Raw genomic sequence first — 16,932 nt, 5'->3', positions numbered from 1 at the left:
ATGAAGCAATAGTTAGAACTAGACACGGAACAACTGACTGGTTCAAAACTGGGAAAGGAGTATGACAAAGCTGTATATTGTCACCCTTCTTATTTAACTTATATGCAGAGTGCATGCATGTGTGCTGAGTCTCTTCAGTCTTGTCTGACTCTTTGCAACCCTTCGTAGCCCATCAGACACCTCTGTCCATGGGATTCTCCAGGCAAAAATATGGAGTGGGTTGTCATGTTCTCCTATAAGGTTCAGTTCAGTTCAGTTCAGTCGCTCAATCGAGTCCGACTCTCTGCGACCCCATGAATCACGGCATGCCAGGCCTTCCTGTCCATCACCAACTCCCGGAGTTCACCCAAACTCATGTCCACAGAGTCGGTGATGCCATCCAGCCATCTCATTCTCTGTCGTTCCCTTCTCCTCCCACCCCCAACCTTTTCCAGCATCAGAGTCTTTTCCAGTGAGTCAACTCGTCGCATGAGGTGGCCAAAGTATTGGAGTTTCAGCTTTAGCATCAGTCCTTCCAATGAACACCCAGGATTGATCTCCCTTAGAATGGACTGGTTGGATCTCCTTGCAGTCCAAGGGCCTCTCAAGAGTCTTCTCCAACACCACAGTTCAAAAGCATCAATTCTTCGGCGATCAGCTTTCTTCACAGTCCAACTCTCACATCCATACATGACCACGGGAAAAACCATAGCCTTGACTAGACGGACCTTTGTTGGCAAAGTAATGTCTCTGCTTTTTAATATACTATAAAGGTTGGTCATAACTTTCCTTCCAAGGAGTAAGCGTCTTTTAATTTCATGGCTGCAATCAGCATCTGCAGTGATTTTGGAGCCCCAAAAAATAAAGTCTGACACTGTTTCCACTGTTTTTCCATCTATTTCCCATAAAGTGATGGGACCAGATGCCATGATCTTTGTTTTCTGAATGTTGAGCTTCAAGTCAACCTTTTCACTCTCCTCTTTCACTTTCATCAAAAGGCTTTTTAGATCATCTGCACTTTCTGCCATAAGGGTGGTGTCATCTGCATATCTGAGGTTATTGATATTTCTCCTGGCAACCTTGATTCCGGCTTGTGCTTCTTCCAGCCCAGCGTTCCTCATGATGTACTATGCATATAAGTTAAATAAGCAAGGTGACAATATACAACCTTGACGTACACCTTTTCCTATTTGGAACCAGTCTGTTGTTCCATGTACAGTTCTGACTGTTGCTTCCTGACCTGCATACAGGTTTCTCAAGAGGCAGGTCAGGTGGTCTGGTGATCCCATCTCTATCAGAATTTTCCACAGTTTATTGTGATCCACACAGTCAAAGGCTTTGGCATAGTCAATGAAGCAGAAATAGATGTTTTTTTCAGCATGTGAAATGCCAGGCTGGATGAATCACAAGCTGGAATCAAGACTGCTGGGAGAAATAACAAGCTCATATATGCAGATGACATCACTCTAATAGCAGAAAGTGAGGAGAAACTAAAGAACCTCTTGATGAGGGTGAAAGAGAAGAGTGAAAAAGCTGGCTTAAAATTCAACATTCAAAAAACTAAGATCATGGCATCCAGTCACATCATTTCATGGCAAATAGAAGGGAAAAGTGGAAGCAGTAACAGATTTTATTTTTCTCGGCTCCAAAATCACTGTGGATGGTGACTGCAGCCATAAAATTAAAAGACATTTACTCCTTGGAAGGAAAGCTATGACAAACCTAGACAGCATATGAAAGAGCAGAGACCTCACTTTGCTGACAAAGGTCCGTACAGTCAAAAGTATGGTTTTTCCAGTAGTCGTGGATGTGAGAGTTTATGGATATGACAGTTGGACCATAAAGAAGGCTGAGCACAAAAGAATAGATGCTTTTGAGCTGTGGTGCTGGAGAGTACTCCTGAGAGTCCCTTGGACTGCAAGGAGATCAAACCAGTCAATCCTAAAGGAAATCAACCCTGAATATTCACTGAAAGGACTGATGATGAAGTTCCAATAATTTGGTCACCTGATGGGAAGAGTAGACTCATTGGAAAAGACTCTGATGCTGGGAAAGATGGAAGGCAAAAGAAGTGGGTGGCAGAGGATGAGATGGTTAGAGAGCATCACTGACTTAATGGACATGAATATGAGCAAACTTCAGGCGATAGTAGAGGACAGTGGAGTCTGATAGGCTGCAGTCCTTGAGGTTGCAAACATTGGACAAGACTTAGCGACTGAACAACAACTGTTGACAAGAGCACCAAGACAATTCAATCAGGAAAAAAATCACTATTGTATTAGGTAGAACATTCCAGTCATCAGGGAAAAAATCACTATTGTATTAGGTAGAACATTCCAGTCATCAGGAAAACAATTACTATCGTATTAGGTAGAACATTCCAGTCATCAGGAAAAAAATCATTATCGTATTAGGTAGAACATTCCAGTCATCAGGAAAAAAGTCACTATTGTATTAGGTAGAACATTCCAGTCATCAGGAAAAAAAATCATTATGGTATTAGGCAGAACATTCCAGTCATCTGGAAAAAAATCACTATTGTATTAGGTAGAACATTCCAGTCGTGAGATTTGCTCATGGTTAGGCAGAAAGGGGCTTTTCCTTTACAGCGAGGAACTAACAAGGCTAAATCAGGTGTGAGGGTGGAATGATTGAGACTGCTCTGATCAGACAACAAATCAGAGAACGTTTTACCTTAAGGACAGACTGTTCACAGGAGAGATCCATAAAAGGATGGCTCAGGCTGAGTGTGGGTCAAAGTTCAAGGGCCTAGGGTAAGAACAGAAACTTTTCAAAGTTTAGTTAATAAGCATCTCATCCTGATTAATTGATAGGGATAAAATAATTCAGCTAATCATATATGAAGGTGCTAAAAATGAATAGAAACCTCAATTAAATAAGGCTTACCCGGTGGCTCAGACAGTAAAGAATCCACCTGCCAATGCAGGATATGCAAACTTGATCCCTGGGTCCAGAAGATCCCCTGGAGAAGGAAATGGAAACCCACTTCATACTCTTGCCTGGAGAATCCCATGGACATAAGCGCCTGGCAGGCAACAGTCCATGGAGTCACAAAGGGTCAGACAGGACTGAGCAACTGACACTTACTCTTTCAATTAAACAGAGTTGGGAAACCAGGAGGGGAACTCGCCCACCCTGCAACAAGAGTAGAGCCCAAAGCAAGGAGACAGACTCCTCTTTTTCCTCTCTTTACCATTCACCACCCAACTTTTCTGGCACAGCCTCTCTTTACTATTGCCTACTCAAGTTTCCTCTTCCTCCTTTTGAAAGCAACACCCTCCTTCCCTTTCCTGGGGAGACTTGCACATGACTCACCATGGTCATGGACTCTGTACTGCAGTTCTCTGCTAACCCCAAATAAACCCATCCTTGCTGGAGAAACATCTGAAAGTCTATTTCTTTCAGGTCAACAAAATAATGAAAATTTGGGGGGTCTGTATCTGGCCTTGTCCTAAGTAATTAAGTGGACATCCCCAAAGCTTACCTAAGTTGTGGGGGGAAGGGTCATTCTTTATTTCCAAGAACATTTCCCAGAACACGAAAGGATAGAGGAACTTCTTATGCTACTGCTTTCTAGTAGCACAGGTAATTCTAGGAGTTCGTAGTAATTCAAGTCATTTCATCAGTGTTATCACTTATACTACAAAAATTACTTGCTTTCAGTAGTCCAGCAAGGGGAGAAGGACAAAATTTTATAGAATTCTGAGACTTAGAGACCCCAAGGGAAGGTGTAAACCAGGGAAAAGAATAAACAAGCAGAGCAGGCTGGAGAATGCAGACGTGAGAGTCCCTAACACGCTAAACAAGTCAGAGAACCCCCAAATTGCTAAGAGGGGACAATCCAGTTTCAATATACTAAAACAGAGAAATGCTGACTAACTATTGCATATTGAAGAACAGGCTGTCAACCTGATTTTCAGAGTTAGATCAGGAAGGCGAGGCTGCCATTAACCAAGTTATTATTTGGAGGGCTAAAGACACATCATCTGCCTTGCCAGGGCTGATCATCAATGCTAAGTCTGGGTACCTCTCACCCCAAGGATGAGAAATGAGGGAGAAAAACAAGGAATGTGAAAAATGCTAAACATAACAGCAAGGAACATTGCCCTAAAGACATAGATGAAAATGAAAATCATGTCTGTGAAAATGACTTTCTTCAAGAAAAATATTTCTGAAGAAAGATTTGTCTGGTATTCTTGACATTTTTTAAAAGCAGGTTTTAATAAAATTCAAGAAGTTTGGCCTTAAGGACTATATAAGAAAAAAAATCATAGATAAAAGTAGAATTGCATGAAAAAGAAAAAAGAGAGAGAATTTAAAATTCAATGAAAGTTTAAATGTCCACTGAGAACTGAACTGAACTGAACTGAAGGCTAAAGAAACAAAAACACAGCCTAAAATTGAATTGCTAATGAAAAGACAAAAATATAAAACTCAGGATGTAAAGAGAAAATAATAAACATAAGAAATGATTTTAAGCTAGAAATTATAGGTGTTCAAATGAAAGAATGATATTCAGAGATATAATAAAATAAAATTTTTCTCATGTGAAATAAGTCTTCAAACCAAAAAAGCTCACTGGATTCCAGGAAATTTTTGTGATTATAAAAAGCACCACACTTGGACATAACCTGGTAATTTGTTATTTAAACATTAATTTTGTTTTAATCCTGAAATCCTTGATGCAGAAGGAAGTAAATAAAAATTAATGAGAGAGAGAGAGAAATAATAAACAAAATTGAGAATAAGAAAGGGAATGGATGATACAAATGAGAATTTTGGTTTGGTTAAAGATTTATCTTTTTTGTTTTCTTATAAGAACGTAATGCACAGTGGCATGATAACAAACTTGAAAATGCTAATATAACAGATATTTTGATAGGAAAGAATAAAACTGTTAAAACTGACCTAAGTAGGAACCTAAGTAGAGGAAAAATTAATTATGGGAAAAAAGTGAAATAGAGTAATATACCTTAAAGTTCCAAACAAAGCTCTGAATATAAACAGTAATTTAAACAAGTTCTTTTAAATTTTTGAGTAGTAGAAAATTCTAAAAAATGTAATCAGTTCTGGAGCCTAGAAAATTATGGGAAACTGCTCAATTCATTTTCTCTCTGAACCTCATACCACATACATATTCACACATACCAACAATAGATGAATTTCACTATCAGAAAATACAGTTAATATTAAGGTATGATCTTTTCATTACAATTTTTTCTAGAAGCTCTGAAACAATAAATAGAAAACAAAATTAACTGCTGTACCCTTTGGCAAAGAGGATACAATTATCAGAAATAAAGGGGGAAAGTTGGTTTATAAGCACATTTATAACATTATTATTAACAATAAAAATAAAAATTGGAACCAACCTAAATATATTACCTTTTCAAAAAAGCTTTTTATTTTGTATTGGGGTATAGCTGATTAACAAGGCTGTGATGGTTTCAGGTGAACACCAAAGGGATTCTGCCATACATATATATGCATCAATTCTCCCCTCAAACTCCCCTTCCATTCAGGCTGCCACATAACATTAAGCAGAGTTTCATGTGCTGTACAGTAGGTCCTTGTTGGTTATCCATTTTAAATATAGCAGTATATAAATGTTCATCTCAAACTCTATAACTATGCCTTCTCCCAACTCTTCCACTCAGCAACCATAAGCTTGTTCTAGAAGTCTGTGAGTCTGTCTCTGTTTTGTAAATTCATTTCTTTAGATTCCATATATCAGGGATGTCACATGATATTTCTCCTTCTCTGTCTGACTTACTTTACTCAGTATGACACTCTCTAGGCCCATATTGCTGCAAATGGCATTATTTTATTCTTTGTAATGGCTAAGTACTATTCCACTGTATATATGTACCACATCTTCTTTATCTATTTCTCTGTTAATGGACATTTAGCTTGCTTCCACATCTTGGCTATTGTAAACAATGCTGCAAGGAACACTGGGGTGCATATATCCTTTCAGATCATGTTTTTCTCTCGATATATGCCCAGAAGTGGGATTGCAGTGCCATATAGTACCTCAGATATGCAGATGACACCACCCTTATGGCACAATGTGAAGAGGAACTCAAAAGCCTCTTGATGAAAGTGAAAGAGGAGAGTGAAAAAGCTGGCTTAAAGCTCAACATTCAGAAAACTAAGATCATGGCATCTGGTCCCATCACTTCATGGCAAATGGGGAAACAGTGTCAGACTTTATTTTTGGGGGACTCCAAAATCACTGCAGATGCTGATTGCAGCCATGAAATTAAAAGACATTTATACTCCTTGGAAGGAAAGTTATGACCAACCTAGATAGCATATTAAAAAGCAGAGACATTACTTTGCCAACAAAGGTGCGTCTAGTCAAGGCTATAGTTTTTCCAGTGGTCATGTATGGATGTGAGAGTTGGACTGTGAAGAAAGCTGATCGCCGAAGAATTGATGCTTTTGAACTGTGGTGTTGGAGAAGACTCTTGAGAGCCCCTTGGACTGCAAGGAGATCCAACCAGTCCTTTCTAAAGGCGATCAGTCCTGGGTGTTCATTGGAAAGACTGATGCTAAAGCTGAAACTCCAATACTTTGGCCACCTCATGCAAAGAGTTGACTCATTGGAAAAGACTTTGATGCTGGAGGGATTGGGGGCAGGAGGAGAAGGGGACGACAGAGAATGAGATGGCTGGATGGCATCACCGACTCAATGGACATGAGGTTGAGTGAACTCTGGGAGTTGGTGATGGACAGGGAGGCCTGGCATGCTGTGATTCATGGGGTCGCAAAGAGTCAGACACGACTGAGCGACTGAAATGAACTGATGGTAGCTCTACTTTTAGTTTTTTAAGGAACCTTCATAATTTCTCCATACTGGCTGGACCAATTTACATTCCCATCAATAATGTAGTGGAGAAGGCGATGGCACACCACTCCAGTACTCTTGCCTGGACAATCCCATGGATGGAGGAGCCTGGTAGGCTGCAGTCCATGTGGTCGCGAAGAGTCAGACACGACTGAGCGACTTCACTTTCACTTTTCACTTTCATGCATTGGAGAAGGAAATGGCAACCCACTCCAGTATTCTTGCCTGGAGAATCCCAGGGACGGTGGAGCCTGGTGGGCTGCCGTCTATGGGGTTGCACAGAGTCGGACATGACTGAAGTGACCTAGCAGCAGCAGCAGCAACAATGTAGGAGGGTTCTCTTCTCTCCACACCCTCTCTAGCATTTATTCTTTGTGGGTTTTTTGATGACAGCCATTCTGGCTAGTGTGAGGTGATACTTCATTGCAGTTTCGATTTGCATTTCTCTAATATTTAGCGATTAAAGAGGTTCAAGAGAGAGGGGATATGTGTACACTTAGAGCTGATTCGCGTTGTGGTACAGCAGAAACCAACACAGCACTGTAAAGCAATCATCCTCCAATTAAAAATAAATTTTTAAAAGTACAGTAATCTAGCCTGAGTTAATTGCATGTAATACCAGCTCTGTGGAATTGGAAAAAAAGGAATAATAAGCTACAAGTTGACCTATGACTTTATGATGACAGTGCAGATATTTTCACAAAGACATACACACAGGACAACCTGACCCAAAGCAATATTACCTTGCCATTTTCCACTCCTCTGACTGCACAAAACTCCCACTGGGTTATCTTTTATGCCAATATCTTAAGTTCAAATTGAACTTATTTCTCATTTGTTATTCAAATCCATTTCCTCCAACTATGTTTATCCAGCTCTTAAAAGAATAGTAATCTATTAATTAACACAAAAGTGAGATAAAGTGTTTGCAATATTACCTATCCCAAGGAGTCAGTATTTTAAACAATGATAAGTTCATTTGCTCATAGAAATATTGTAAAAGGCAAAGTTTTAACCAATATATATGAAGATATGGGATCCTTTCCAGCCAAATTACCATACACACACACACACATATACATGATTTTAAAGTAACAGACTTAGTAAGTTAGATGTAGATGATAGTGAAGTGCCAGTTCAAAACCCCTTTTCTGAGCCAGTGGCCTCATCTCTAGCCACCCTGGTAAATGCTGGCTCCTAAAGGTTCACAGATGCACCTTCCTGCAGTGAATTGCCCTCTGGAGAAGACTCTTGAGAGTCCCTTGCACTGCAAGGAGATCCAACCAGTCCATCCTAAAGATCAGTCCTGGGTATTCAATGGAAGGGCTGATGTTGAAGCTGAAGCTCCAGTACTTTGGCCAACTGATGCGAAGAGCTGACTCATTTGAAAAGACCCTGATGCTGGGAAAGATTGAAGGGAGGAGGAGAAGGGGATGACAGAGGATAAGATGGTTGGATGGCATCACCGACTCAATGGGCATGGGTTTGGGTGGACTCCAGGAGTTGGTGATGGACAGGGAGGCCTGGCGTGCTGCGGTTCATGGGGTCGCAAAGAGTCGGACACGACTGAGCAACTGAACTGAACTGAAAGGGAACTAAGGAAAGGTATGTCCCCACTCACCATTCAGCCTCACATGCAAACCCACAGCAATGAGTAATGACACACCAGCTCCACAGCCTCAAGAGAAGGGCTGGGGGATGAGGTTCACTCTTGAACTCACCGCCTGTAGGCCAGGCCCACACTGGGCTTTACCTCTCCCCTCTGTTCTACTTCATTCACTCCCTTCAAAGGTTTTCCTCAACACTACCACTCCCTCAACAAAACACTTGTGCCTGAATCTCAGGCTCTGCTTCTAGGAACAAAACTGAAAGTAGTATACCTGGTTTTTTGAAAATAACTTGACATTTAGTTCCATTAATTCCTAAGCTGACTCATATAATAAAAATATCACCTCTATTTGTCAATTAAAATAAAGAAATGAAGGCAAAAATATAAGAAAGAATGGGAGATGCATGCTTCAATTTCTGTGACTGTTTTGATCTTTTTTCTTTAAATAATTAAACCCATTCCTGAGTCACAAAGATGATGCTTCAGTCCAACGTTATTCATAACCTTCATGGTTATTTACTTTTTTTCCACAAGTCACCTTCATCCAAAAGCCTGCTCTTAGTACCAAACTGACTGTAGACCTTTTTTTTACAATATTTACCTGTGAATATAAATCTACTCTTTTGCTGGACCACATCTAAATTTGCTGGTAAAATTCATCTGTTATATATATATATATATAACATATATATATATATATGGCATAAACCCACTACATAACAAGGACTAAGATACTCACTGAAGTACTGTAATATTTGCTTAGAAAATATCAGTGAAAACAGAGCAAGAATGTGTATGAATGATCTCCTCGGGAGAAAAAAAACTTGAGCATTTAGATTAGAAATGCATGTGCAAGCTTCAATATTTTCAGAAATACTTTCCTCCGTTTTCAGCTTCTTTATTAATGAGCAAATAAAGCATCCTGTCACCGAAAACATAAAGGTAACAGATCTGAAAACAAGACGTGCCGCGTGAGCACTTTTTCTTTGCGATGCCAGAGCCGAATCTGCAGAGAAGAAAGGAGGCTTGTAATGAGACATAAGCAGTTGTGAGAAAAGACACCACGGGCAGTTTCCTGACAGAAGCCTGAGATTTAATCACCCGAAGCAGCTTTTGCAGCCGCCGCCGAGGCGCGCTGGCTTCGCCGTCAGGGAGCAGGATGCCTGTCAAGTCCGCAGTGAGCCTGCGGACAACGGATGATGCTCACGCGCCGTTTATATCCCTTCCGCACGTTTTGATCGTGTGTTGTGTTATCTACAGAAAATACCGAGCCTGTATATCACTACAAAGGGACAGTGAGGGAGAAAAAGATGGTTATTAAACCCGTGAAAAGGGAGAGAGGGGGAAAGCTTCTTTGGAATTTATTTAAGCTACTGAGCAGAATCCTATTGCGAAGCAAAGCTGAGATTCATTTGAGTCATAACTTCAAAAGCTATTGAGTTTTGGAGGCAGGTAATTAAATTTTTTGATTTGGAAAGAGGGGGTGGGGTAATGGGCTAATATATTCTGTGTATTGTTATAGTAGCAGCTCCATATGTTGGGATGTCCCTTAAACCAGTCAACACATTCATACAATTTATATGACCTTGAGTAAGTAGTCTGTGTATGAAGTGGTATAAAAATAGTACCCCCTAGTTCTGTAGAGGAGCAAATAAAATAATGTATATAGAATGGAAAAGAAAACAAAAGATAATATATACAGAGACCCTAAACAGATTAGCTCCCTTCCCTTCCATGAAGATAAACTCCCAGATTATCCAGTCTGACCTGTGTATTGTCTTCCAATTCATTGTTCCATCATAACTGTTCAAAAAATATTTATTAAAATAATATATAAAATAAAAATGACCGTATATCCTAATGCTCACCCCTGCTGGGAGATTGTGAGGCTACACAGAAGGTTGAAAGAAGACAAAACACTGTCACAGTGTTTAAAAAAGGCTAATTAATTATAGAATATTCATTAATTTCAGGAATGATTCATCTTGATATATTATTGTGCCTAAGCGAGTAGAATTACATGAAATTTGAGGCATTCAAACAGTTATTACAAAAATTGTTTTAGCTCTGGTGAAATTACAAAAGTAAAATCATAAACATAATAATAGCTACCAAGTACTGAGCTGACACTGTGTTATGTCCAGGAGGACTTGCAGTGAGGTGAACTGTGCCTTCATCCACCCCACACAAAAGATGTATTCCATTCAGGACCTGTTAATCTGATCTCCATTGGAAAAGGGGTCTGCGTAGATACAATTAAGGGCTTTGAGATGTGATCATCTTGGATGAAGAAAAGCCCTAGGTACAATGACAGGTGTCATTTTATAAAAGGCAGAGGGAGGTTAGAGACACATGGGAGAAGGCCATATGAAGGCAGAGACAGAAACGGAAAGATGCAGCCGCAGGAATCCTGACAGCCACCAAAACCTGAAGAAGCAAGGAAGTGTTCTCCTCGAGGGTCTCTAGAGGGAGTGTGTCCTTGCCAACACTCTGATTTTGGAATTCTCGTCTCCAGAACTCTGAGAAAATATATTGTTTTTTTAAGCCACCAAGTTTATGGTAATCTTTTACAATCACCATAGGAAACAAATACAATACTTTTAGTATTCTCATAATAACTGTAAATAAATCTACTGTCCCATTTTCTATACTAAGAAACTGACTCAAAAAGCAAAGTAATTGACTGAGCTAGAGAGAGTGAGCCAGGATTTACACACAGATCTGTCCAGTAAGAAACTGTTAAATCAGTTAACAGTTAAGAAACGGCTAAATCAGTTAAACAAAGAATTGTTTTTTTCTGTTAAACAAAGAATTGCTTTATTAATACAAACTATTAATACATACCCAAACTATAAAGTGCTAAGAAATTTAAATATCTAAGTCACAGCAAACAGGTGGCAATTCAACATCCAGAGTCGACAGCAGGCTTGAGGGAGACTGCAACGCATTAGACTCCCACAGTGGAGGAGGCATCTTCAGAGGCGAAGGGGGGCCCACGTGTAACAGCTGCTCAAGCTCCCTCTCCTCATCAAGGATCATGAGAGGCACTCCATTCAAGGGGAGGTGTGCGATCTGGTGCTCCTCAGGCAGGTCAAAACTCTCAAAATCTAATGGATTGAAGGGAAAGAATTTTTCTATTTCTGGATAGGTGTCATCTGAGGCAGGAACCGAACGTTTTGCTTTAACAATCTTCTCAGTAATCTTTTTGGTAGAGAAAGTTGTCTGTTTCTGTTTGAGTGGTCCATTCATCTTAACTGATTTAACTTAAGCACTTTTTTTTAAGAAGTCAATTTTAAGTCAACCTTTTCTTGAAATCATCTTTCCTTCTTCTAACCTCATAACAGGAGCTGTCCCTATTTGGCTTTTTTCTTACAATTTGCTAACCATTTCTTAGAAAAAAAGTGAGGAAGTTTATGCTAACCATGCATTAAGTTCTCATATAGTTAGTTCACGTTATTTTATGTAGAAAGATTGAGGAGGAAGGAAACGTTGATGATCTGCTTAGTTAGTGAATGAGAACTGAAAGGTCATTCCTAAAGTTGGCTTTCGGGATGTCAGAGTCCAAGGAGACATTGCTGGCTGACTCTGTGCTGTGGATCTCCTACCTCGTTTATTCATAGTTTCTCAAAGGAGCCTCGGGGTTCCTAGATGACAGGTCCCAAGGTTCTGGGGGCTGCCAGATAATCTTTGAGACAACTCTGACTGGCCCCGCTAGGAGCAAGCTGCTGTGCAAAAATAGAGGCTGCCAGGGGGTTTTCCTGAAGCAAAGTCAGACCTGCCAATCAGCTCCAGCCCTGGGTATTCACATCCACTTCGATGAGGTCAGTTGTCACAGATTGTTTACAAAAATGAGTCTGGAAATGGCTTCCCCATCCTGTCCTCTATAGTATATTCTCTTTACTGTTTTCATGTCTATTTTTCAAACAGCTTTCTTGAGGTATAGTTTATATACAATAAAATTAACCCATTTTAATCCTACATTTCATGTATATTGGCAATGTACACTGTCATGCAACCACCACAACAGTCAAAACATAGATCATTTTCACCACCATGAATTTTCTCATACCCTTCTGAGGTCAATTGCTCTCACCAGGCCCAGCTTCAGGCATTCATGATCTGATTCCTCCCACTAGAGTTCTATCTTTCCTAGAACTTCATATAAATGGAATCATAGAGTATATAGTCTTTTGTATCTGATTTCTTTCACGAAGCATGGTGTTTCTGAGATTCATTCAAAATCCAAAATCATTTTGTATAGCACAAAATACTACACAGTAGTTCATTTTCCTATTTATTGCTAAATTCCCATTGTATGGATGTGCCACAATTTGTTTAACCATTAACCAACTGATGAACATTTGGACTTTTTTCAATTTGAGTATGCTAGGAATAATCCTGCTGTCTTGCATCTAATTTTATTTATTTATAACACTTTTCTTTTTTAGTCTTCCTTCTATATCGTCAGAACTATTTTTCTCTTTCCTATCCCAAACTGACCAAAAATAAAGCTTAAGGGGTCTATGGCAGCGGTTCTCAATGTAGTTGCCCCTTGGGGCATTTGTTTGTGCCAATACCTAGAAGCGTTTTTGACTGTCACAGCTTGAAGATGCTACTGGCATCTCATTATGAACCCAAGGGTCTGCTTCACAGCCTACGATGCACAGGAGAGCCCCCACAACAATGAAGTATTCAGGGCTTCCTTGGTGGCTCAGTGGTTAAGAATCTGACGTGCAATGCAAGGGATGCTGATTCGGTCCCTGGTCCCAGAAGATTCCACATGCTGCAGAGCAACTAAAGCCACGGAGCACAACTACTGTGCCAGCACTCTGGAGGGCCCCAAGCCACAACTGCTGAGGCTGGCACAGCCTCGAGCTTGTGCTCTGCAACAAGAGTAACCACTACAAGGAGAAGCCCACACACCACAACTAGAGAAAGCCCGTGCACAGCACCAAAGACCCAGCACAACCAATCAATAAATAAATCAGGGAAAAAAGACATATTCAACCCAAAATGTCACCAGTGCCAAGACTGAGAAACAAGGCCTAGGGGAGGGTCTTACAAAGGACTTTCTGTGAAACTTATTATTACGTGGGAATTTTAAATAAAAATGTCTCCATTTCTTTGAGAGAAAAAAAAAAAGCCTAGAATTCAAAGAGTTATTTCTCATTTTTATATAGCTACTTCTAGTAAAAGATACATAGGCAACAGTACCTGAATCACTGAAATGATTAATAATTCTTTTCTGGAAGTTACGCACCAAAATCATTTAGCTCACAGCTGAAAACCTTAGTTAAAATGTAAAGGTGTGTCTGATCAGATAGCAGTTGACAAGTCAAACAGCAAGTATTTCAGGACTTGGAAGAGGAGCAAATAGCTATTTTGTCACTGGCTGGCCCTACCCTTCATAAAAGCTAACAGTGTTGTTGCACTGTTCTCTTTACTTCTCCAGGGTCTACTCAGATATCCTGAAATCCTTCTATTTCAGGAACTTCTAGGCTTCTCACCAGTCCTCAGCTTGAAGAAATGACCACTTAAATTAGTGACTGAATCATACTTTAGGATAAGCCTACTATGGAAATGAGTTCTGGGAGTATGAAAAGTAATCTGAATTTGGCACAAAACATTTAATTTATTCAACAGATTCATTAGTTTTCAAACCTTTATACAATATTCTACGAAGAGTATGGAATAAAAGCCAGAAAAGTTTGAATCTTATTTTAAGCGCCAGATTTGGATTTTATACAAATGGTGCCAAATCCCTGAACCTCTCTCAGCCTGGGCACCCTCCTCTGTGAAGATGGAGGGGACAACAGCTAATTTAGATTTGTGTAATGATTTGTAGACATAGGGCCTCATGTATTGTGTGTCTTTGACAAATATTGATTTCCTTGTTGCTTTTAACTGTCAGCTTCGAACTAAATGGGTTTTTAGAAAATAACATTCTCTTCAAAACACACAAATATTAATATTTATATAATTTATATAAGAATTTATATAATTTATATAAGAATATATTATATATATACTATATATAAGTATGTATAATTTATATAGTTTATATAAATACTTAAATATTATCTATGCAACATATATTTCTTACCTGATATTCATGAAATTTAAGAGTTAGATTGATGTGTAGAACAAAGGAAACTTTCACAAGGCCTGGTGATAGAACTAAATAATTTGCAGAAGAAAAATATGTCATAAGAGCAAATTACTTCAAGCTAGCTGAAGTTATGCATATGTTTGAATTTAACTCATTTGTGATAGTAAACTAATTTATCAATCCTTATTACTGAATATGTTCATAATTCATAAAGATATTTCTCCCAAAGTGAATCACTAAAAATCCTGATTTAACCATGGGGCTTACAACACAAATATGCTACCTCTTTTTTCTCATGCATTATTCTGTCTCTCCCTATATAATTTTTAGAAGTTTTAGATTTATAACTCTCTTCTGAGTTGTAAAACTATTTGAGACACATTTTACTTGCAAGATGTTATAGAAAACAAAATCATAATTTTCTCATTTAGAATGTATTGTTGTCCCTCAGCATCCATGGGGAATTGGCTTCAGAACGCCCCTCAGTCTCCAATACCAAGGATGCTCAAGTGCCTTACATAAAATGGTATAATATTTGCATATAGCCTCCACATATCCTCCCATATAATTTAAATTAGCTCTAGATTACTTTTAATACTAACACAGCGTAAATGGTATGCAGTTCCCTGCAAGCAGCAAATTCAAGTTTTGTTTGGGGGAGTGTTCCACAATTTTTTAAAAGTATTTTTGACCCCTGGCTGTTGAAGGCATGGATATGCAATCAGCAGATGCAGAGAGCCAGCTGTAAATGCAAATTTGTACTTTGCGGGGAAGTGGAATACTTCTATGTTTTTATACTATCTCTGCAAATTAAAAGAAAGGGGAAGGAAGGAAGAAAGAAAAGGAGGCCAGGAGAGAAGGAAAGAGAGAGGAAAAGAAAAAATATGCATTCCTTCACATTAAGCATCAGTAGCAATAAAACATCTATGGTGTGGGGCAAACACGTTACGATTCAGTTTTCACCTTTTGCCAGAGACCTTCCTGGACTCTGCCCAGCTGACTGGACCTCCTATTTCTCTGAACAACATTTTTACTCTGCCTATAACTCTATTATATACATCAACATATCATAATTGTCAGTATGATCACTGATTCCCAACAGGACCACAAAAGCCACATTATGAGGGTAGTCCTTTCATCATCATGAGCACATGTTAAAAGTGCTGAACCTGAGGGAATAAATGACGAGGTAAATGAATGAATGAATCAATTGGCTATGAATAGAAAACTTTCTCATGAGTCTTAACACAACTAAAAGTCAAAATCAGAATAGGATTAACATTGTTCATTAACCAAAATTAAACAACTGTAAACTCAATGTCCCTAGGACTCAACCCTATCAATGTAGACAAGGTTGAGGTGTGTTTCCTAACTCTGTGAATCTGTTTCTGTTTTGTAAATAAGTTCATTTGTATCATTTTTTTAGACTCCACATGTAAGTGATATTTGTCTTTCTCTGACTTAACTTTAGTATGATAATCTCTAGGTCCATCCATCTTGCTGCAAGTGGCATTATTTCATTCTTTTTTATGGCAGAGTAACAGTCCATTGTATATATGTACCACATCATCTTTGACCATTTATCTATCGATGAACATTTAGGTTGCTTCAATGCCTTGCCTATGGCAAATAGTGCTTCAGTGGACATTGGGGTCCATAGATTGTCTTAAAGTATGGTGTTCTCTGGATATATGCCCAGGAGTAGGATTGCTGGCTCATATGGTAGTTCTATTTTTAGTTATTTATGAAAACTTCATACTATTCTCCACAGTGGCTGCAGCAATTTACATTACCACCAACTATGTCGGAGAGCTCCCTCCACAAGCTTTTTGACCTTGTGCAACATATTTTTCCTAGCCTTTCATTCCTCATCTGTAAGAGAGACATGATACTATCTCTCTGTTAATATGATTTCTAAGTTACATAATAATGGTATCATAAATGATAGCCTATTAAAAGTTTGATAAATTCTAATTCATACAAGCTCGTACATTCTGGAAGTATGAAATAAAACAGATAAAAGAAATCTGTCTTTTGTCTTCTTTTCTTCCTTTCCATGCTCCCAAGTGCAATAAATGTTATCAGTTCTGCTGTAGTCTTCTACCTATAATCCTGCACTAACATGTATATTATGCATCCTGCTCTGGGTCTAACTTTTCATTTTACCATAGATTTTAAGGTTCATTCCATACAGCATAGATAGATTATTTTGTTACCATTTAATGGAGGCTTAGCACTCCATATTATGGTGTTTCATAATGCATTTAACTCATGATCTACATGGGCAGTGATTTCCAATCTTCACTTATCAAAAATTCTTCAGTTAATGAAGTTAGTATTTGCACAGAGTTTTAACCAGCTCAC

At 38.9% G+C, this 16,932-nt stretch overlaps 1 pseudogene; it reads right to left on the bottom strand.

The window, feature by feature from the left end:
• Nucleotides 1-11,327: 11,327 nt before the first annotated feature.
• LOC129561722 (securin pseudogene) lies at nucleotides 11,328-12,077 on the bottom strand (annotated as a pseudogene).
• Between the last annotated feature and the right edge of the window lie 4,855 nt (nucleotides 12,078-16,932).

The sequence above is a fragment of the Moschus berezovskii genome, chromosome 5 (genome assembly GCF_049115385.1).
Source record: "Moschus berezovskii isolate FMDL1 chromosome 5, NW_MosBer_1.0, whole genome shotgun sequence".
Lineage (NCBI taxonomy): Eukaryota > Metazoa > Chordata > Mammalia > Artiodactyla > Moschidae > Moschus > Moschus berezovskii.
The sequence above is the reverse complement of the archived record's forward strand: the minus strand, read 5'-3'. Positions and strand labels throughout refer to the sequence as shown.